Here is a 24352-nt window from a genome sequence, read left to right on the forward strand (position 1 = left end):
GTGTGTGTGTGTGTGTGTGTGTGTGTGTGTGTGTGTGTGTGTGTGTGTGTGTGTGTGTGTGTGTGTGTGTGTGTGTGTGTGTGTGTGTGTATGTGTGTGTGATTTCTCAGAGGGGGGGAGGGTCAAGGTGCTGATGACCCTCCGGAGGATTTGCCCACCCATGTATCTTCAAGATACCACCATGGCTGCTGCTTCCTCCTTATTATCGCAGCAGCCCCGAACTAATGTTATTAAAATGCTTACCCTTTTATGTTGATCTCATCTTCCACCCTTGACTAAATCTCCTACATAGCCATAATAAAATTATAAAATTTCAGGAACAGTCTAGAGAAAAAAAAAAAATTAGCTTGAAGCGACTTCCCAAACTCATAATACACTTGAACCTCCCATGATAAGAAAAAAGAATAGAACAAAAATTTGTTTGTTTGAGAAATCAATTAAATTAAATTTTATTGTTACGCTGATTAATAGTATAATTTAACTATTTAAAAAAAATTAGTTGGATACATAAAAATAGTTGGCAACCATGTTGCTTTTGAATTAATAATTTTATATAAAAAAAATTTTGATTAATTATTTAGATTCCATTGAATCATCTTTTATTATATTTTATATATTTATATTTATAATTTATATTTTATGACATTGGCAACCATGTTGCTTTTGAATTATCAATTTAAAAAAAATTGTGATTAATTTTATTTTGTTTCGATTTTATGATATGACAACGTTTTTTTTTTTTTTCTTATTTTTTTATTTTTTTTTATTCATATATATATATTCCAAAAAAAAATAACCAAAACTCAAAACAAGCTTTAAATCACATTAAATGCATGTCTGTATTTTTTTTTTTTTTTTTTATTCGTTTTATAAAATTACCACTTACTTGTACATAAATCCAAGGAGGTGCACCGCTTCGGCATATCGTCGTCCTAGTATTGGAGTGCCGTATACGCCAAATTGCATTTTTTGAACTAGGTATGCAGTCGTATGTTTTCTAAGTTGCTCTTTTCAAATCTGCTATCCGTTTTCTTCTATCTTTTTTCACTGCCGAGAGATTCACTATTGTTTCGACAAAAACAAGAAATTTTAGTATTTACGTCAAATTTTTCATGCAATGCAAGAAAATTTTGAGAATTGTTTTGACGTACGTTATGTTTTTCTTTGACGTACGTGTATATGAATAAAAGAAACTTCTGATTTTCATGGCGTATACGGCAAACTCATTTTGGACAAAAATTTAAATATTTTGAAAACAAAACGAATTGCAGATGTCCAATAGCATGTATATAAAAGACACATTTTAATTATATATCATACTAAAATATCAAAAAATACCAGTGGTTAGTTCTTTCGCAATTATCTTCCGAACATTTAAATGCGATTTCCCAATACTAGGGCGACGATATGGTACCTGTGAATTAATTATTATTTTTGTGTTTTTTTTTTGTTTTATTAATTATAAATTGTTTGCTTTGATTTTTTGATATTCTTCTTTTTTTTTATTATTTAAGGGGTGGGGATTAATTATTACTTATGATTTTCTTTTTTTTTTCTTTTTTTTTCTAATTTAATTGTTTTTTTTTTATTTCGTAATTATTTATGCCAGATAGGCAATATGATTTCTCTTAATTTGATTTTAATTTTTTTTGTTTTTTGTTTGTTTGCATTAACTTAATAATACTTTATAAATTTTTTTCACAAATAAACATAGAGAACACTTGATAACACTGGGATTGATAACATATAAGGGGAGTAATCAAGGGAACACGGGGGATGAATTTCACTAGGTATAGTTGAAGATGATGATTTTATAACGATCCAGGTAAGTAGGTAGGTATAATTGTTTATTTCTCTTTTTTTTTTCTTGTCAGGGTTCTGGTAAGGTAAGTGTATGTGGTTCTTTTTTTTTCAAGTAATTAAGTTTTAATAAGACACAGAAAAGTATTACTAGCAAGGTAAGTGTAGTTTAGGTAAGTTTAGGTTCTCTTCCTTTTTTTTCAGGTAAGGTTTTAATAAATATTTTAGACTCAACCGGAAGGTATTTTAATTTATTTTCTTTTTTTTTTCTTTTCAGGGGCTCAATTTATGTTTTAATATAATTATTAACACCACCGTAAGTATTAAAATAATTTTTTTTTTTTGTTCCCTTTTTTTTTTGTTATTAGGGAATCAAACATTAATTTTATTATTCGTGATCAAACCCGTAAGTATTTATATTGTTTAAATTCTATACGCGAGTAGTTACCATTATTGGTAAAACACTTATTAGTTTAATAATTCTTTTTTTTTTATATCCGCACTTCTAGTGTACTTTCTTTTGGTTTTCGTTTTATAAATTATTTTTTTGCAACCGCACGCTTTGCCTGACACCCACTGAATGATTTGATTCTTTCTCTATGTAGGTCATGGTCATGAGTTAGCTGGAATGTCGCCTTATGATCTAGCTGTGCATTCTTTTACATACTCACAGGTTTGGGGATTATCGTTTCGTCACGCCACTTAAGCTAGCGGTCAAACCTTTAGAGCAAATCTTGTACATACTGTAGAGTATGTAGCAATATGTGAATTAAGAACTAAAGTATGTGCCGTTTGCTTTTCAATTATTGCAGGTTGTTTGTTTATGTACTAACGTTTTTAATTTATGTTATGAGTTATGAAATTTTAATTATAGTCCGGGGACTGATGTTAATTTTTATTTTTGTTTTTATATGAAATTTGATTACATTTTTGTTTGAATTATTATAGTTTTGATATTATTGATAGTATTTATAGATTATTGTGTTTATTTGATTAAAGTCCATGCTGTTATGTTTTTATTTTAGTTATTTAATTTATTTTTGTTGTGTTCCTTAATATATGATTTTGTTTTAGTTTAAGTTTTAGTTTTAGTTTTAGTTTTAGTTTTAGTTTTAGTTTTAGTTTTAGTTTTAGTTTTAGTTTTAGTTTATAGTTTATAGTTTATAGTTTATAGTTTATAGTTTATAGTTTATAGTTTATAGTTTATAGTTTATAGTTTATAGTTTATAGTTTATAGTTTATAGTTTATAGTTTATAGTTTATAGTTTATAGTTTATAGTTTATAGTTTATAGTTTATAGTTTATAGTTTATAGTTTATAGTTTATAGTTTATAGTTTATAGTTTATAGTTTATAGTTTATAGTTTATAGTTTATAGTTTATAGTTTATAGTTTATAGTTTATAGTTTATAGTTTATAGTTTATAGTTTATAGTTTATAGTTTATAGTTTATAGTTTATAGTTTATAGTTTATAGTTTATAGTTTATAGTTTATAGTTTATAGTTTATAGTTTATAGTTTATAGTTTATAGTTTATAGTTTATAGTTTATAGTTTATAGTTTATAGTTTATAGTTTATAGTTTATAGTTTATAGTTTATAGTTTATAGTTTATAGTTTATAGTTTATAGTTTATAGTTTATAGTTTATAGTTTATAGTTTATAGTTTATAGTTTATAGTTTATAGTTTATAGTTTATAGTTTATAGTTTATAGTTTATAGTTTATAGTTTATAGTTTATAGTTTATAGTTTATAGTTTATAGTTTATAGTTTATAGTTTATAGTTTATAGTTTATAGTTTATAGTTTATAGTTTATAGTTTATAGTTTATAGTTTATAGTTTATAGTTTATAGTTTATAGTTTATAGTTTATAGTTTATAGTTTATAGTTTATAGTTTATAGTTTATAGTTTATAGTTTATAGTTTATAGTTTATAGTTTATAGTTTATAGTTTATAGTTTATAGTTTATAGTTTATAGTTTATAGTTTATAGTTTATAGTTTATAGTTTATAGTTTATAGTTTATAGTTTATAGTTTATAGTTTATAGTTTATAGTTTATAGTTTATAGTTTATAGTTTATAGTTTATAGTTTATAGTTTATAGTTTATAGTTTATAGTTTATAGTTTATAGTTTATAGTTTATAGTTTATAGTTTATAGTTTATAGTTTATAGTTTATAGTTTATAGTTTATAGTTTATAGTTTATAGTTTATAGTTTATAGTTTATAGTTTATAGTTTATAGTTTATAGTTTATAGTTTATAGTTTATAGTTTATAGTTTATAGTTTATAGTTTATAGTTTATAGTTTATAGTTTATAGTTTATAGTTTATAGTTTATAGTTTATAGTTTATAGTTTATAGTTTATAGTTTATAGTTTATAGTTTATAGTTTATAGTTTATAGTTTATAGTTTATAGTTTATAGTTTATAGTTTATAGTTTATAGTTTATAGTTTATAGTTTATAGTTTATAGTTTATAGTTTATAGTTTATAGTTTATAGTTTATAGTTTATAGTTTATAGTTTATAGTTTATAGTTTATAGTTTATAGTTTATAGTTTATAGTTTATAGTTTATAGTTTATAGTTTATAGTTTATAGTTTATAGTTTATAGTTTATAGTTTATAGTTTATAGTTTATAGTTTATAGTTTATAGTTTATAGTTTATAGTTTATAGTTTATAGTTTATAGTTTATAGTTTATAGTTTATAGTTTATAGTTTATAGTTTATAGTTTATAGTTTATAGTTTATAGTTTATAGTTTATAGTTTATAGTTTATAGTTTATAGTTTATAGTTTATAGTTTATAGTTTATAGTTTATAGTTTATAGTTTATAGTTTATAGTTTATAGTTTATAGTTTATAGTTTATAGTTTATAGTTTATAGTTTATAGTTTATAGTTTATAGTTTATAGTTTATAGTTTATAGTTTATAGTTTATAGTTTATAGTTTATAGTTTATAGTTTATAGTTTATAGTTTATAGTTTATAGTTTATAGTTTATAGTTTATAGTTTATAGTTTATAGTTTATAGTTTATAGTTTATAGTTTATAGTTTATAGTTTATAGTTTATAGTTTATAGTTTATAGTTTATAGTTTATAGTTTATAGTTTATAGTTTATAGTTTATAGTTTATAGTTTATAGTTTATAGTTTATAGTTTATAGTTTATAGTTTATAGTTTATAGTTTATAGTTTATAGTTTATAGTTTATAGTTTATAGTTTATAGTTTATAGTTTATAGTTTATAGTTTATAGTTTATAGTTTATAGTTTATAGTTTATAGTTTATAGTTTATAGTTTATAGTTTATAGTTTATAGTTTATAGTTTATAGTTTATAGTTTATAGTTTATAGTTTATAGTTTATAGTTTATAGTTTATAGTTTATAGTTTATAGTTTATAGTTTATAGTTTATAGTTTATAGTTTATAGTTTATAGTTTATAGTTTATAGTTTATAGTTTATAGTTTATAGTTTATAGTTTATAGTTTATAGTTTATAGTTTATAGTTTATAGTTTATAGTTTATAGTTTATAGTTTATAGTTTATAGTTTATAGTTTATAGTTTATAGTTTATAGTTTATAGTTTATAGTTTATAGTTTATAGTTTATAGTTTATAGTTTATAGTTTATAGTTTATAGTTTATAGTTTATAGTTTATAGTTTATAGTTTATAGTTTATAGTTTATAGTTTATAGTTTATAGTTTATAGTTTATAGTTTATAGTTTATAGTTTATAGTTTATAGTTTATAGTTTATAGTTTATAGTTTATAGTTTATAGTTTATAGTTTATAGTTTATAGTTTATAGTTTATAGTTTATAGTTTATAGTTTATAGTTTATAGTTTATAGTTTATAGTTTATAGTTTATAGTTTATAGTTTATAGTTTATAGTTTATAGTTTATAGTTTATAGTTTATAGTTTATAGTTTATAGTTTATAGTTTATAGTTTATAGTTTATAGTTTATAGTTTATAGTTTATAGTTTATAGTTTATAGTTTATAGTTTATAGTTTATAGTTTATAGTTTATAGTTTATAGTTTATAGTTTATAGTTTATAGTTTATAGTTTATAGTTTATAGTTTATAGTTTATAGTTTATAGTTTATAGTTTATAGTTTATAGTTTATAGTTTATAGTTTATAGTTTATAGTTTATAGTTTATAGTTTATAGTTTATAGTTTATAGTTTATAGTTTATAGTTTATAGTTTATAGTTTATAGTTTATAGTTTATAGTTTATAGTTTATAGTTTATAGTTTATAGTTTATAGTTTATAGTTTATAGTTTATAGTTTATAGTTTATAGTTTATAGTTTATAGTTTATAGTTTATAGTTTATAGTTTATAGTTTATAGTTTATAGTTTATAGTTTATAGTTTATAGTTTATAGTTTATAGTTTATAGTTTATAGTTTATAGTTTATAGTTTATAGTTTATAGTTTATAGTTTATAGTTTATAGTTTATAGTTTATAGTTTATAGTTTATAGTTTATAGTTTATAGTTTATAGTTTATAGTTTATAGTTTATAGTTTATAGTTTATAGTTTATAGTTTATAGTTTATAGTTTATAGTTTATAGTTTATAGTTTATAGTTTATAGTTTATAGTTTATAGTTTATAGTTTATAGTTTATAGTTTATAGTTTATAGTTTATAGTTTATAGTTTATAGTTTATAGTTTATAGTTTATAGTTTATAGTTTATAGTTTATAGTTTATAGTTTATAGTTTATAGTTTATAGTTTATAGTTTATAGTTTATAGTTTATAGTTTATAGTTTATAGTTTATAGTTTATAGTTTATAGTTTATAGTTTATAGTTTATAGTTTATAGTTTATAGTTTATAGTTTATAGTTTATAGTTTATAGTTTATAGTTTATAGTTTATAGTTTATAGTTTATAGTTTATAGTTTATAGTTTATAGTTTATAGTTTATAGTTTATAGTTTATAGTTTATAGTTTATAGTTTATAGTTTATAGTTTATAGTTTATAGTTTATAGTTTATAGTTTATAGTTTATAGTTTATAGTTTATAGTTTATAGTTTATAGTTTATAGTTTATAGTTTATAGTTTATAGTTTATAGTTTATAGTTTATAGTTTATAGTTTATAGTTTATAGTTTATAGTTTATAGTTTATAGTTTATAGTTTATAGTTTATAGTTTATAGTTTATAGTTTATAGTTTATAGTTTATAGTTTATAGTTTATAGTTTATAGTTTATAGTTTATAGTTTATAGTTTATAGTTTATAGTTTATAGTTTATAGTTTATAGTTTATAGTTTATAGTTTATAGTTTATAGTTTAAAAAGAAATCCATTGAGTTGGAAAGAGAAGAAACGAAACGGGTTCTAATTTGTCAATGTAGAGATCTCATGCACAGACTGACAGCCGGGCTATGACAGGGACTATAGTTTTAGGTCCTTGCAATGGTAGACACCCACTTTTTTCCCACCGAGATATTCCAGCTCATACAAGTTATTCCCAAGAACTCTACGGATCTTCATTTTTATAAATTTAGGACTGAGTTTTGCCGAAAATTTCTTCGAAGCGTTACTGAGTGCAAAATTTCTCCTAAAGACTAGGTCTCCTACTTTAAACTTCACATCTTTGCTTCGTAGACTATAGGTGTTTTCATAAAGAGTATGAGTTTTAGCGAGTGAATTTTTAATATAAGCGTGCATTATGTTCATGTGCGAAGCTTTTGAAATTAACTCCACATTTGAATTATTAAGCCCATTCAGTTTTCGGAGTAATTTGTAGTCCAGTCCATGTTCGATACATCTTTGCCCAAATAGAGCTTCGTTAGGTGACAAATGGATCGCTGAATGGACGGTTGTGCGAAGCGCGCTGGCTATGGACTGCAAATTACTGTCCCAGTTCCTTTGATCCGGATCAATATACGATCTTATTGCAGCGAGAATTGAACTATTTACCCTCTCACTAGCATTTGCTTGTGGAGAGTAAAGACATGGTTAATCCCTAGCGAACACATACTATTCTCGAACTCTCGACTTGTGAATTGCTTGCCGTTGTCAGAGAGAAGTGTTTCCGGGACTCCGAAGACACAGAACACCTGCTCTTACAGAAATTTCAAGGCCGTATCTGAAGTTGCTTTTCGAAGAGCTTTTATCACCACAAAATTGGTTAACTGGTCCAATGCAATTATAATGTGCGTGTTCCCGTGTCTCGAGCGCGGGTATGGACCGAGGAAGTTGATATACAGCATCTGAAAGGGTCTCTCGGCCAAAAATGCTTTTCCCATTGGCGGCCTCAAGGTTGCATTTGGGGCTTTCGACGCCTTGCAGATGTCGCAACTTCCAATAAACGTTTTTACCTTGGCTGCCATGTTAGGCCAGAAGAATTGTCGCTGAAGTGGGTACAAAGTTTTCGCGATTCCACCATGCGACGCTCGAGGTGGTTGATGAGCCAGAGCTATCAAGTGGTCAGTCAGCGATTCAGGAACCCAAAGCTTCCATGCTTGGTCGTCCTCTACAGGATTCCCTGTGCAATGTTTGACCTTCTTGTAGACGAAATTTTCCGACACTTGAAGGTCAGGTAGCTGTTCTTTATATTCTTGGATGCTGTCCCTGATCTTGCAGTATTCCGTAGATTTAAAACTAGGATCCGCAAGGTCAATATGGAGTACATATCAAGGGTCGACCAACATCGAAACCTCAGAAACCATAGCGTCAACCCCATGAACTCTTGACAGAGCATCAGGTACGACATTCTGGGATCCTTTGCGATGTTTGATGGTGAAATCGAACCCCTGAAGCTTTAAACTCCATCTCGCTAACCTACCACAGAGATCTTTCTGGTTCATCAACCATTTCAAGCTCGCATGGTCTGTCACGATTTTAAACGCATGCCCTTCCACGTACGCTCGAAACTTCTGGACGCCCATGACAGCAGTCAGGCACTCACGCTCGGTGACATTATAATTCCGCTGAGCCGCGTTGAGTTTCTGCGAATGGTAGAAGATTGGGCGTTCATTGCCACTTTCATCCAACTGACTAAGTACACAGCCGATGCCGGTGTTTGAGGCATCGCACTGAATTATAAACTCCTTTGTAAAATCGGGGTTTACCAGGAGCGGAGCAGATGTCAGTGCTCTTTTCAGCTTTTCAAAAGCTTCTACGGCTTCGTCCGTGAAAATGAACTTCTTGCCCTTCTTCAAAGTGTCCGTTATAGCGGCAGCAAGAGTTGAGAAGTCCTTAACGAGTCGCCGGTACCATCCCGGTAGTCCTAAAAATCGTCGGGCTTGCTTCGAGGTAGCCGGGGTAGGGAAGTCTCGTATGGCTGCTACTTTCTCCGGATCGGTTTTCAAACAGCCATCCCCGACAATATATCCTAGGTATTTTAACTCTTTGAAGCAGAATTTTGACTTCTGGACGTTCATTGTCAGTCCCGCGTCCTTCAGTCGACCTGCCAAAAGTTGAACGTGCTCTTCGAAAGTGCTTGTTCATATTTCATTTAAAATAACTTTTTGTAAAGTGCAACAATAATCTTTTTCTTATTAATCATGTTCAAATTTCATTTAAATTCATTAGATTCTTTTTTTGTCATTAATTTATGCAAGCGTGTGAACAGCTAAAATTTTTGTATTTCACGGATCTCATTTCCGATTTTGTATATTTTCGTTGTTACCTGTTCCCACGCTTGAATATTTTTTGCATAGTTGCACTTTTAATATAATTAATTTTCATTTGTACTTTGTTTTCAACCTATCATATTTTTCTTGTCTGAAATAAAATTCAGTTTTGCTGTAAACCTTTGAACATTAAACATTGTGTTTTTTTTTTAACTATTTTGAGAATTAAACATTGGCGACCGTGACAGGACCTCCGATTAATATTAAATTAAATCTTGTCTTGTTATTCATCTGGTTAATTGTATATTAAATATATTGAAAAGATCTTTAAACAAGGTCGATGAGCAGTCCTTGTTGAATAAAGGTCTACAGTTTCGTCAAATTAAAATAAGAAGTTTGGAACAGAATTGGGATGAGATCACTTGTTTATATCGGAAATTGGACCAGGAATTGGATGCAGAGGAAGTAGAAGACTACTTTGATATACAAGAAAAGCTTGAGGAGACGTTATTGATGTTAGCAACTAACGTCGCACCATCCCAAGAAACAGCAACTGACCCAAAACCTTCAAATATAATGATGAAGCTGCCAAAAATTGAGCTCCCTAAATTTGATGGAGAATACTTAAACTGGTTGCAATTTCATGACTTGTTCAAGCAAATGATTCATGATCAGCCTATCCCACCAGCACAAAAATTATATTTCCTAAGGGCAAATGTTACAGGAAAAGCCATGGAATTAATCCAAAATTTCAAGCCCACTGATAGCAACTACGAGGTAGCATGGGGTGTCCTTGTTGAACGCTTCAATAATAAAAGATTACTATTGACTGCACAATTAAACAAGCTATTGATGCAGTCAGCTACAACAGCAACAAGTTCAAGTTTAAGAAAACTACATGATAACACGAAGGAGTGCTTGCAAGTTATCTCCAACCTTAATGTCGACATCGAAAATTGGGATCCGATCGTCGTTCATTGTCTGCTGCAAAAACTGGACAAAGAGAGCAGAGAAAAATTCGAGTTTACGATCAAGGATCCGAGAAACAGTCCATCCATTGAAGAGTTTCTGAAGTTCGTTGAGGCCAGATTTCAGACTCTAGAGGCCATTAACCCAAAAGATGGAGGAAGGATGAAGTATCAAAGCCTGGAGGTCACCAGCTGCGATACTGGGAAAAAGTCAACCATGGTCATTGCGCCCAAGAGCGATCAGGAACTAATTTGTCATTTCTGCAATTCAAGTAAGCATGGTATATACAATTGCAATAAATTTTTGTCTCTTTCAGGTATAGAACGAGGAAAAGCTGTCCATAAACTGATGTTGTGCAGAAATTGTCTCAAGAAAGGCCATTATTCCCAATCATGTATAGCTCGAAGATGCCAAAAATGCAACATGCTCCACAACACGTTACTTCATCAATATAAAATACAAAAATCTCAAGAAATAAGCAAGGGTCAGTGGGGTGATAAAGTATCTTCAAGCAACACTCCACACCAAGTAAACCAGGCAGTAAACCAGGCAGTGAACCAGGCAGGAAACCAGGCAGTAAACCAGGCAGTAAACCAGGCAGTAAACCAGGCAGGAAACCAGGCAGTAAACCAGGCAGTAAATAACGCAGCAGCAGAAATTCGTGTCCAGAAACGCCACGTATACTTAGCAACGGCAGTGGTCAATGTGATATCTTCGTATGGTGTACGTATCCCATGCAGAGCTCTTCTTGATTCCGGATCTCAGTTGAACTTTGTTACGACATCGTTCATTCAGCAGCTAGGTACCAAAAAGTATCGCAAGGATACCGCTATCAGCGGAATAGGAGCACAAGAGTGCAGGTCCGAGTTTGTGGCCTCAATAACATTTGAGTCCAGAACCTCGGACTATAAAGCGACCATTGAAGCGAATCTAATGGCCCGCATAAGTGACTACCAGGCTTGTCAAGAAGTTGATGTGTCATTGTGGAAAATTCCCAATCACATACAACTTGCAGATCCTTCTTTCTGCAAGGCAAATCAAGTTGACATGCTCTTAGGAGCTGAACTTTTTTTCGACCTATTTATACCTGGAGAAGTCAAGATTTCATCAGATCTACCAACTTTGCGGAATACAAAGTTAGGTTGGGTCGTTGCAGGAGGCGTTTCAGCCTCAAATTCTAATTCAAACTTTAATTGCCATATTGTAACAAAGCCATCGTTAACATCATTGGACACACTTGTTCGTTCATTCTGGGAAACAGAAAGCCATGACACTCCTATTGATGCTGAAACCGAGGAAGAACATCAGTGCGAAGAACATTTCAAGAAGAACACCACAATGAATTCCGAAGGTAAATTTGTTGTGACATTACCATTTAAACAGGATCCTATAATATCTTTAGGGGACTCTATGTCATCAGCAAGAAAAAGGTTTTTTTCATTAGAAAACAAGCTAAACAAGGATGAAGAACTCAAAACATCCTACATTAGCTTCATGCAAGAATATGAAGCATTAGGTCACATGACACCATTGAAAAATGGTATTATTCCAAGGGGGCACTACGTCATACCTCATCATTGCGTCATGAAACCCGAAAGTTCAACAACAAAACTTCGAGTAGTTTTTGATGCATCTGCTAAAACCACTTCTGGTCTCTCACTCAATGATATACTTATGGTCGGGCCGACAGTTCAACCAGATCTTTTCTCAATTGTTCTAAAATTCAGAATGCACCGATATGTATTTACTGCGGACATAACAAAGATGTATCGTCAGGTCTTATTACGAGAGGAAGATCAAGCTTTCCAACTTATTTATTGGAGACCAAGAACCGATATGCCACTGCAGCTTTATAAATTAAATACCGTCACCTATGGCACAGCCTCTGCTTCCTATTTAGCAACCAGATGTCTTGTGAAACTAGCTGATGACAAACAAGAGACATTTTATAGAGCTTCACAAGCCGTTAAAAACAATGTTTACGTGGATGATTGTTTGGCAGGTGCAGACAACATTGATGACGCTCATGAGTTACTTAATGAGATTATTTGTCTACTCAAATCAGGTAACTTTCAATTAAAAAAGTTTTGTGCTAATAATCCCATGATTTTAAAAGATATACCCGAAGACGATAAAGAGAAATTAGTAACATTCCATCAATCTGAGATAATTAAAACTTTAGGATTAATATGGGATCCTTCACTAGATGTTTTTAAATTCAGCTTTAATGACGAAAAGGTAAATAAAATAAACACACAGATAACAAAACGAACAGTGTTGGCAGATCTTGCAAGACTTTTCGACCCTCTTGGTTTACTCGGACCAATAATCGTAATTGGTAAGCTATTCTTACAAGAGTTGTGGAAATTAAATATGACTTGGGATAATAAGCTTGAAACTGAAAAGGCTCAAAAGTGGATAAACTATATTGCCCAGTTTTCACACTTGAACATGTTAAATGTTCCACGATATGTCCTTATTCCCTCCGCCAAAACAATCGAACTTCATGCCTTTTCGGATAGCAGCTTATTTGCATTCGGATCATGTGTGTACTTAAGATCAGTTGATGAAAACAACAAAAGCTTTTGCCAACTTATGTGTTCAAAATCAAGAGTAGTGCCACTGAAGACTATCAGCATAGCCCGCCTGGAACTACAAGCAGCAGTTCTTATGGTGGAATTAGTGGATAGACTAATTCAAATCCTTCCGAAGAAAATTGACAAGGTATGCTATTATACAGATTCAACAACCGTTTTAGCTTGGCTTAAATCACCTTCTTACACCTGGGAGACGTTTGTTGCAAATAGGGTTGCGAAAATACAATCACTTTCAGAGTTTCATCAATGGCAATTTATCAAGGGCCAACTCAATCCTGCAGATTTGGTGTCAAGAGGATCAAGATTAGAAGTACTATTCAAGTCACAAATATGGTTTCAAGGTCCAGAATTCCTAAGAAATGGAGAAACAAGTCCCTTCAATGAATACGATTTTCCAGAGGTTATTCCAGAAAGACGCAAGAAGAAATCGGTTTTGTCAGCAGCAATTCAAAATGAGCTTAGCTTGATAGAAAACATCAATTACAGAAATTCATTTTTCACATTAAGAAAAATATTTGCATTTTGTTTTAGATTCTATTATAATTGTAGAAGACCAAAAGAATTACGAAATACAGGCCAACTAACGGTTAATGAGTTAAAACAAGGAACCCGGTGGATTATGGTTTACACTCAAAGAACCTCATTTCCAGAAGATTATCATGTCTTAGAAGGAAGGAGGCTTGTAAGTAGAAATTCATCTATAGCATCGCTTACTCCCTATTTTGATGAAAAAACTAAATTAATTCGAGTCGGTGGAAGATTGGCTTATGCGAAGATCTCTCCAGATGCTAAACATCAAATTCTTATTCCACAAAATAATGTAATAACTAAATTAATTTTGACAGATTTACATCGTAAACATATGCACGCTTCACATAGAGCGTTAATAGCCATCTCTAGACAACAATACTGGATATTAGGTGTTGGACATGCAGCTCGACAAGTTATTAGTCGATGCATCATTTGTTTTAGAGCGAAGCCAAGATTCATCAACCAAATGATGGGAAATATGCCTCCAGAAAGGGTGAATGTATCGAGACCTTTTTATCACTGCGGTGTTGATTTCTGCGGGCCCATTAAAACCCACTACAACGTCAGAGGTAAGAGTCCTACAAAATCATATTTGGCTATTTTTGTTTGTTTTTCGACTAAAGCTGTACACATAGAAGTAGTTGGAGATTTATCGTCTCAATCATTCATATTCGCCTTAAAAAGATTTATATGAAGGCGAGGACTTTGTCACACAATATTTTGTGACAACGCAACAAACTTTGTTGGTGCTAAGAGTGAGTTAGCAGAACTAACAAAAGTATTCAATTCAAGAAGAATCCAGTCAAGAATCCAGACTTATTGCCTAGAAGAAGGAATAAAGTGGAAAAATATACCACCTCGTTCTCCTCACTTTGGAGGCTTGTGGGAAGCTGCTGTAAAATCTGCAAAGACGCTTCTCGTTCGTCATCTAGGCGAAGCTTCATTGACGTATGAGCAGTTGCTAACGGTGGTCATACAAATAGAAGCAATATTGAACTCTCGACCGCTAACACCGTTGTCATCTGATCCAAACGATTTCGAAGCTCTTACACCAGGGCACTTCTTAATCGGAGGTCCTCTTACGGCCATCGCAGAACCAGATGTAACAGACAGCAAAATAGGCAGTCTAAACAAATTTCGGCAAATGCAGCACATACAACAGCATTTTTGGAAAAGGTGGTCGGCTGAATATTTACATCTTCTGCAACAAAGACTTAAATGGAAAACTGAATCAAATAACCTTAAAAATGACACATTGGTGCTTATTAAAGAAGATAATATTCCTCCTATGCGCTGGAAACTTGGCCGAGTGATTGAGACATTTAAGGGAAGTGATGGTAAAGTACGCGTGGCTAACGTAAAAACTCAAACTGGAACGTACCAACGAGCGATACATAATCAAACAAGATGTTTAAGATCAAGAAATCCAAAAAAGGTGACATTACTGTCAGTCTTGTTTTTGGTACTTATACTAATACCCACATCTTTATGTCACTCACAAACACAGGAACAAATAAATATAAACAAACTTGATGATGGCGTTGGTATATACTTTGAAGACGTTGGCAAAATTCGCACAGTAAACACATATTGGAAAATATTTGTCTATTACAATCTGACAACGTACTGGCAAGGGTTTGATGAGCTTAAAACATATGTTAACAAAATACAAGATCTGTGTACAAAAGAAGCAACTCATCAAATGTACTACATACCAACAGTAGACACAATGCGAAGCAGGATCGCAGTTATCGAGCATAACAACGAATTGCTTCAGAATTACCATGCACCAAAATATGAAAGAACCAGGATAGCAAGATCACCCTTTGACATTGTGGGAACTTTGGCGCATAGTTTGTTTGGTATACTTGATCAAGAAAGTGCTGATAAAATACAAGTCCAAATCGGCAATGCATATAGAAATGAAGATCATTTGATTGAACTTTTGAAAAAACAAAGTTCGATTGCAGATGCTACTTCTAATATTTTAAAACGAAACCACATTCAAGTTCAAGAACAATTTAAGGCCCTAAATGAACACCTTCAAAATACCATGGCAATTATCAGCAAGAAGGACAAGGTTAACGAAGTACGACAAAACCTTGGATCTTTGACGTCGTATTTAATTCTTGTTCTCACAAATTTCGAGTATATACAAGATCTACTATTAGATGTTCTATTGGATTTAAATCAGTCTTGTCTTGCTTCTCATTCTGATCACACGCTTATTGCTTGCTACTAATTTGCTATGAGTGCTAAATGTAAAAAGTGCTTAGCTAACATATCACCAAGCGACTCTATCTCCTGTGGTGTGTGTCAGGCGGTTTTCCACGGAAAGTGTACATTGTTAAAAGCAAACGAAATCAAATTAATTAATTCTAATGTTAATTTGTTTTGGAAATGTGTTAATTGTAAAAGTCATGTATTGTCTGTGCACATTAAAAAAGTCAACCATAACTTTGCGCTCCTACAAGAAGCACTATGCGAATTAAATTCTTTTGACAAAAACAACAAACCAAGTGTAAATTCGCCATATCAGAATAGTCAAAAAAAAGTTCATTTGGATGTTAGCAGAGAGGTCAGAGAAAATACAAAAAAGCAAAGAATTGATAGGGCTAAAGAGCAAAGCCAACAGCAAAAAAAAAATTCTTTAGCACTTTCGTCTCCTGCTATAAATCGTATTCTTAAAAAGTCCAGTAATTATTCGGTTTCCCCTGGTCCCTCTTATCGATTGACTGTTGAAAATAATACCATATCAACACCTTTATCTAAAATCTTAGTTGATGGTGAGAATGCGCTTTCTCTCTCTGAACTTACTCAGAGTGAAGTTATAGTTGTTGGAGCTCATGATAACATCGATGACGTCGTTATAGATAATGCTCTTACTTCATCTGCTGGAAAAGATGATAATGTAAAGAGCCAAAGTCAACAACAATCATTGCCTCCTACCTCTCCAATTTCTGAGTTTATAATTGCTGAAGGTGATGTCAAAAATAATTGCGACAATGCACGTAACAAAGATGAGGATAAAGATGGTAAAGTAAATACGAATAATAAAGATTTTGTGGATCACGAAAACATTAATAATAAACCAAATGATACTAAATCTGATATAAGGGATGACCATACTGATCTTGAGGTGTATTTTAAACTTAAATGGTTTCATATATCAAGTTTTAAACCAAATACGAAACCAGAATCCATAGTTTCATACGTTTCAAAGAAAACAAACTTATGTGCAAAGCTTTTTTCTTGTTATAAGTTGTTGGCAAAATATAATCAGGGAGAAAAAGATGAATGGAGACCAAATTTTGTTAACTTTAAAATTGGATGCCCATTGGAACACGTAAATTCAATCCTTCGTACCGATTTTTGGCCAATGGGTGTGAATATTCGTACTTTTGATTATAAGCCAAAAAACTAATTAATGCTGCTATTGTTGATGATAATGATGATGTTGGTTTTGATGATGGTGCTGTTGACAATGTTGCTCACAATGTTGTTGACGATGATGTTGCTGTAAATGTTGATGATGATGTTGGTTTTGATGATGATGCTGTTGAAAATGTTGCTGAAAATGTCAATAATTCTAATACACTAATTGAAATTGTTGCTCATGATGCTGTCTTTGTTGTTGATGTTGCCACTGATGTTATTACTGCAAACGATGTTGATGATGATGCTGTAGATGTTCCTGAAATCCTTGATTCTGATCCTGGGTGTCTCCTCAATTTTAATGTATTGTAACGATGAATTACTGAACTACTTTTAAGATAAAAGTCTGAACACACTACCTACTACTGCAAAGGTAGAAATGTGAACGGACCTTTAGTAATTAAGAAAAATATCTCACTGAACACATCTAAAAATATCCCACTGAACATATCTCACTGAACACATCTCAAAATATCCCACACTGAACACATCTCAAAATATCCCACTAGACTGGAAGCCTTCCTGGAAAGGAAGTTTCGAGAGACAGGGACGAGAGCCTTCGAGGACGTTCTCGAGCCTCGAGATTCCGGTATAAAAGGCAGCATAGACACCGACCGGAGACAGTTTAATCTTGAAAGTGAAAGAGTACAGTACAAAGTGAAATAAAGTGTTGCGAATTGTTAGTAGTAAATAAAGTGATTTAAAAGTGTGTTTGTTTGAGCGAATAATAAAAGTAAATTGAGTTGAAATAAAGTGTGTTCTTATTTGAACGGAAATATAAGTGGAAATTAAATAAGTTTTATTGTGAACCCGGAATAAAACATAACATTGGTGTCAGAAAAGTGGAATAAAACTTATTTATTTGTGCGAATCAGATAATTTCGCGAATAAAGTAAAAAGTGCGCGTGTGTTTTAAAAATAAACAAAGTTTAAAACATTTTGAAATAAGTAAAAGTGCTCGCGTTTTAAAAAGTTAAAATGGGTAAGACATTAAATCAGTTAAGTTTGACTGAGCTGAAGGCGGAATTAACTAAGCGAGGTCTTCCTACTGCTGGATCGAAAAATGACCTCATTATTCGTCTGCAGGATCACTTAACCCAGATAAACGAAAATTTGGACACATTTCAATTCGAAATTGAAATGCCAGAAGAACAAGTAAGTACTGGTTCCGCTTCCGATATGTCGTCCGTGATGTCTGTTCTCCTTGCTAAGTTCGAGAAAAATCTTCTTGAACAAATTGAAGCACAACGTAATGAACAGAAGGATGAACAGAAAAATCTTCTTGAACAAATTGAGACACAACGCAAGGAACAGAGAGAACAATTAGAAAAACAACAGAGTAGTGTTCTCGAAAAAATTGAGGCACAACGTACCGAGCAAAAGAGTGAACAACAGAATCTTCTCGAAAAATTGGAAACCCAGAAGAACCTTCTGGATGAACAGAAAAACCTCATCGAAGGTAAGCTTGATGCTATCGAGAACAAGTTCGTTGCTCTTGATGCTTCCATCAAAGGTGTTGAAAAACAATCTCAAGAAAAGTTCGAGAAAGTTGAAGAAAAACTCGAAAAAGTAGAAATAAAATTCGATGACAAATTGAAAGGAATGGAAGTGAAAATGCAAAGTTTTACCGAAGAACTTGACAAGGTTCGAAAAATTAAGGTGCGAGAAAGTTCTGGTGAGTATTTAAAGAAGAAGGAAATGCATCCACCAACCTTTGATGGACAAAGTTCTTGGTCGATCTACAAGAAACAGTTTGAGGCAGCTGCCACAACAAATGGCTGGGATGACGAAGACAAATGTATAGCGCTGACTCTTGCTCTTAGAGGTCCTGCTGCTGAGTTGTTACAAACATTACCACCAGAAAAGAATGGTAACTTTAACGCTCTTGTCCAGGTCATTGAAAAACGCTTTGGAGATGGCCATATGCAGGAAGTCTTCCGCGTCCAACTCAATACAAGAGTCCAGAAAAGAGGAGAAACTCTGCAACAACTTCAAGCAGATATTGAAAGGTTGGCTCATCTGGCATATCCGACAGCAGGAGACGACATTATCAATCAGTTTGCGACAGAAGCCTTTGTACGTGCTGTATCTGATATAAATCTTCAGCGAGCAATTCGAACAGCTGGAAAACGTTCCCTTCCTGAAGCATTAGCGTTTGCACTGACTATGGAAGCAGCAGAACAGGCTTCTCAAGGCGTTCATCGGGTAAGAGAAGTTGCAGTGGAGGAATGCTCTTGTCAAAAACTCGCGTTCCAAAGAAACCAGCGAGACGGAGCTGCTCGATGCTGGAACTGTAACAAGACAGGACATCTCCAGCGGCAGTGCAGATTGCCACCAAGAAGAACTGCTTGCGAACACTGTGGAAACAGGAATATTGCCCAACAACAGGTAAGCGATACAACTAACACTCATGCTCATCTTGGGAAACGAGTAAGGACCAACTTCGAGGGGCAGAAGCTGGTTTCTGGTATCGATGGCCCCAGAACCACAATTCAAGTCTCACAGACTAAACGAGACAACAAAAGTCTGACAGTGGAGGCGACCATAAACAACAAACAACACGTGGCTACAATTGACACCGGTGCCACCGCCTCTATTGTACGAAGAGACTTGGTGAAGATGACATGGCTACATAACACCAACAGCTACCGTCTGAAGACAGCCACAGGAGAAGCAGCAAGGGTGTACGGTGAAGTTCGTCTTACGATCCGTATGGCAGAACTAGAGTTTTCACATGTGTTTTTGGTGGCAGATATATGTGACGAGTGCATCATTGGAATCGACTTCATGAAGGAGCATGGAATCATTTTGGATATAGGTAATCAAGTCCTGAAATACAGAAATGTAGAGATTCCAATGGTCTATGGCAACGAAAACTCGACAACAATTAGAACTGTCATCAAAGAAGACATGTGCCTGCCTCCTTCTTCAGAAGTTTTTGTGTGGACCAAGTTAAAGGGGAACTTTGGAAGCCATCGATACCTCATGGTTGAACCAGAAGTTGAGCAAAGTTCCCAAAACATCATCATCGGGAAGACTCTTGTGGCACCAAAGAACAACATGGTACCTGTACGGATACTTAACATCAAACCGTACCCAATCAAGCTTAAGAAAGGAGAAGTTGTTGGGCAATGTGAATCTGTGGCCGCAATAACTAAGATCAACGAGGTGGATACACAGATGACTATAAACTCGGAGAAACTAAAGAAACAAATTCTCAATTCAGACAACCTGAGTCAACATCAGCTTAATGTTGCGGGAAGGCTTCTTCATGAGTATGCTGATATCTTCTCTTCACCCAGCGGGCAATACGGCCGAACACAACTGGTGCAGCATCGAATCGATACAGGAGATGCTAGGCCGATTCGTCAACCAGCAAGACGTCTCCCCTTGGCCAAACAAGGTGAAGTTGAAGAAATGATAACAACAATGAAGAAAGACGGGCTAATCGAAAATTCCAAAAGCCCTTGGGCATCACCGGTAGTTCTCGTCAAAAAGAAGGATGGAAGCACTCGATTTTGTGTCGACTATCGCAGGCTGAATGATGTGACGAAGAAAGACAGCTACCCACTGCCAAGAATCAGTGATACTCTAGATGCAATGGAAGGAGCACAATGGTTTTCGACTTTGGATTTGAAGAGTGGCTACTGGCAGGTGGAAATCCATCCAGAAGATCGGGAGAAGACGGCTTTCTCCACAGGAAATGGTCTGTGGCAGTTTAATGTCATGCCGTTTGGGCTATGCAATGCCCCAGCTACTTTTGAGCGCTTAATGGAGTGCGTTTTAAATGGATTAACCTGGAAATCTTGCCTAGTCTATTTGGATGATGTCATCGTTTACGGGAAAACATTTGATGACCATTGTGAAAACCTAAAGGCTGTATTCCAAAGGCTACGAGAAGCACATCTTAAGTTGAATCCAAAGAAATGTGCACTTTTCAAGACCGAGGTTAAATATTTGGGGCATATCATCTCATCCCAAGGAGTGAAGACTGATCCTGAAAAGGTTGACACTGTGAAGAACTGGCCAACCCCTCAGGACAAGCATCAACTTCGGAGTTTCCTCGGTCTGGCAACGTACTATCGACGATTTGTGAAGGATTTTGCGAGAATCGCCAAAAGCTTGCACCAACTTACGGAGAAGGGTAAACCCTTTAAATGGTCAGGTGAGTGTGAGAAAAGCTTTCAGGAACTGAAGCTGCGGTTATGTGAAGCTCCTGTGCTGGCCTATCCGACTCCAGGCAAACAATTCATCATTGACGCAGATGCAAGTAATGTTGGAGTTGGTGCTGTTTTATCGCAAGTTCATGACGGAGAAGAAAAGGTCGTTGCCTATTTCAGCAAGGTACTCTCGAAACAAGAAAGAAACTATTGCGTGACCAGAAGGGAACTTCTAGCTCTAGTATTGGCAACAAAGCACTTCCATAAGTACATCTATGGACAGAAGTTCCTTCTTCGCACAGATCATGGTGCACTAAATTGGCTTTTGAACTTCAAAAATCCAGAGGGTCAAGTAGCAAGATGGATCGAGATACTTCAGACGTATCAATGTCAGATTCAACATCGAAGAGGAAAACTGCATTCAAATGCAGACGCATTATCTCGACGCCCGTGCAAGCAAGACTGCAAACATTGCACACGACTAGAAGAAAAGGAAGTTGTCGCTGTTAGAAGAACGAGAGCTGATCCCATTTGCGGCTGGAGTAATGAAGAACTCAGAATGGCCCAACAGGAAGATTCGGACATCGAACCCATCCTTGCATGGAAGGAACATCAAGAGAAACCAGAATGGGCCGACATCTCCGACCGAAGCCCCACTCTAAAAGCATATTGGGCACAATGGGACTCACTTCATGTGCAAGAAGGGCTACTCAGGCGTAAGTGGGAATCCGCAGATGGTAAATCCTATGTAATGCAGCTAGTCGTACCTCAGTCAAAGGTAAATGATGTTCTCCGAGAGATGCACGGTGGAACTTCTGGAGGCCATTTAGGCATCAACAAGACGCTGGAAAAGCTACGACAGCAATTCTACTGGTTACGTATGAGAGAAGACGTTGAAAAGTGGTGCCGAAAATGTGATACTTGTGCCGCTAGCAAAGGACCAGCTAGAAAAATCCAAAGCAAGATGCAGCAGTACAATGTGGGTGCACCTTTTGAGAGAATTGCAATAGACGTAGCAGGTCCTTTTCCCGAAACCAACAACGGAAATCGATACATCCTTGTAGTGATGGACTACTTCAGCAAATGGCCTGAGGCATTTGCCATTCCAAACCAGGAAACCAAAACAGTTGTGGATAAGATTGTCTTTCATTGGGTGAGCAGGTTCGGAGTACCCATGGAACTTCATTCCGACCAAGGAAGGAACTTCGAATCTAAGATTTTTCAAGAGGTTTGCTCACTCCTTGGCATCAAGAAGACGCGAACAACACCGCTTCATCCACAATCTGATGGGATGGTTGAGCGATTTAACAGGACACTTAAGGAACACCTGTCAAAAGTAGTCAATGATAATCAACGAGACTGGGACCGACATATTCCATTATTCTTGATGGCTTATAGAAGTGCAACACATAGTTCTACTGGACATACACCATCGGAAGTCCTATTTGGCTCAACAATACGTCTGCCAAGTGAGATAAAATTTGGAAGTGTTCCAAACGAGCCACATGAAATGGATGAGTACGTAGATAAACTGAAAGGAACACTGGCTGACATTCACCAAAGGACAAGGACAAATATAAAAGCGTCTAGTGACAGGATGAAAACAAGATATGACGCACGAGCGACAGCAACAGGGTTTCAAGAAGGAGAACTTGTGTGGTTTTACAATCCCCACCGACAAAAGGGACTATCACCGAAGCTACAACAAAACTGGGAAGGCCCTTACACAGTAATAACCAGAATTAACGACGTGGTTTACCGTATACAAAGAGGGGTAAGAGGCAAACTAAAGGTAGTTCATTGTGACCGTTTACATCGTTATAATGGTGATAGAAGCAATGGAGTTGTTCGGGACGAACAATCCTAAGAGGGGGGCAATGTAACGATGAATTACTGAACTACTTTTAAGATAAAAGTCTGAACACACTACCTACTACTGCAAAGGTAGAAATGTGAACGGACCTTTAGTAATTAAGAAAAATATCTCACTGAACACATCTAAAAATATCCCACTGAACATATCTCACTGAACACATCTCAAAATATCCCACACTGAACACATCTCAAAATATCCCACTAGACTGGAAGCCTTCCTGGAAAGGAAGTTTCGAGAGACAGGGACGAGAGCCTTCGAGGACGTTCTCGAGCCTCGAGATTCCGGTATAAAAGGCAGCATAGACACCGACCGGAGACAGTTTAATCTTGAAAGTGAAAGAGTACAGTACAAAGTGAAATAAAGTGTTGCGAATTGTTAGTAGTAAATAAAGTGATTTAAAAGTGTGTTTGTTTGAGCGAATAATAAAAGTAAATTGAGTTGAAATAAAGTGTGTTCTTATTTGAACGGAAATATAAGTGGAAATTAAATAAGTTTTATTGTGAACCCGGAATAAAACATAACAGTATATATCAAAATGTTGGTGGAGTAAGAACAAAACTAAATAAACTTTTTGTATATTTTGCCTCTGAAGAATATGATATTATTGTACTAACTGAAACATGGCTTAATGAAAATCACTTAACTTTAGAGTTATTTAGTAGTCAACAATTTAATGTTTTTCGAAAAGATAGATGTTCTTTAAAAACTGGTCTTGAACGAGGTGGTGGTGTTATTATTGCTGTAAAAAGCATCTATGTTTGTAATCAATTAGAGCTAGTTTCTGATAATAATGAATTAAATATGGATGTTGATCAAATTATTGTAAAGATTTCTTTTCAAAAAAATCACAATCTATATATAAGTGCAAGCTATATTCGCCCTGGTAGTTCAATAGATATGTATAATTTGCATTTTAAAAATTGTAATTTTCTGAATAATTTAAGCTCATCTGACCATGTAATGATATTAGGGGATTTCAATCTTGGAGATATAAGCTGGAAATTTGATCCTGATGCTAAACACTTAGTGCCTTTTAACATAACTAATGAAATTGAAGCCGCGGTAATTGATTTCTTTAGCCAATTTGATCTCGTGCAAATAAATAATCTAAAAAACAATCTAAATCGTATTTTAGACTTAGTATTTGTGGACACTAATTTCGAAGCTTATGTCGATAAAAATGATTTTCCTGGCGTTCAAAATTCAATTCATCACATATGTCTTATTATCGATTGCAAGTTTCTATCATTTATTAAACAACCAATGAAATCGTCTGATTTCACTTATAACTATAACCGTGCAAATTTTGAAGCTATTAATAATCATTTAAAATCGATACATTGGGTAAACATTTTTGAGAATCTGAGTTTAAGTCAAGCGTTTGATATG

Source organism: Episyrphus balteatus, chromosome 1 (genome assembly GCF_945859705.1).
Source record: "Episyrphus balteatus chromosome 1, idEpiBalt1.1, whole genome shotgun sequence".
Lineage (NCBI taxonomy): Eukaryota > Metazoa > Arthropoda > Insecta > Diptera > Syrphidae > Episyrphus > Episyrphus balteatus.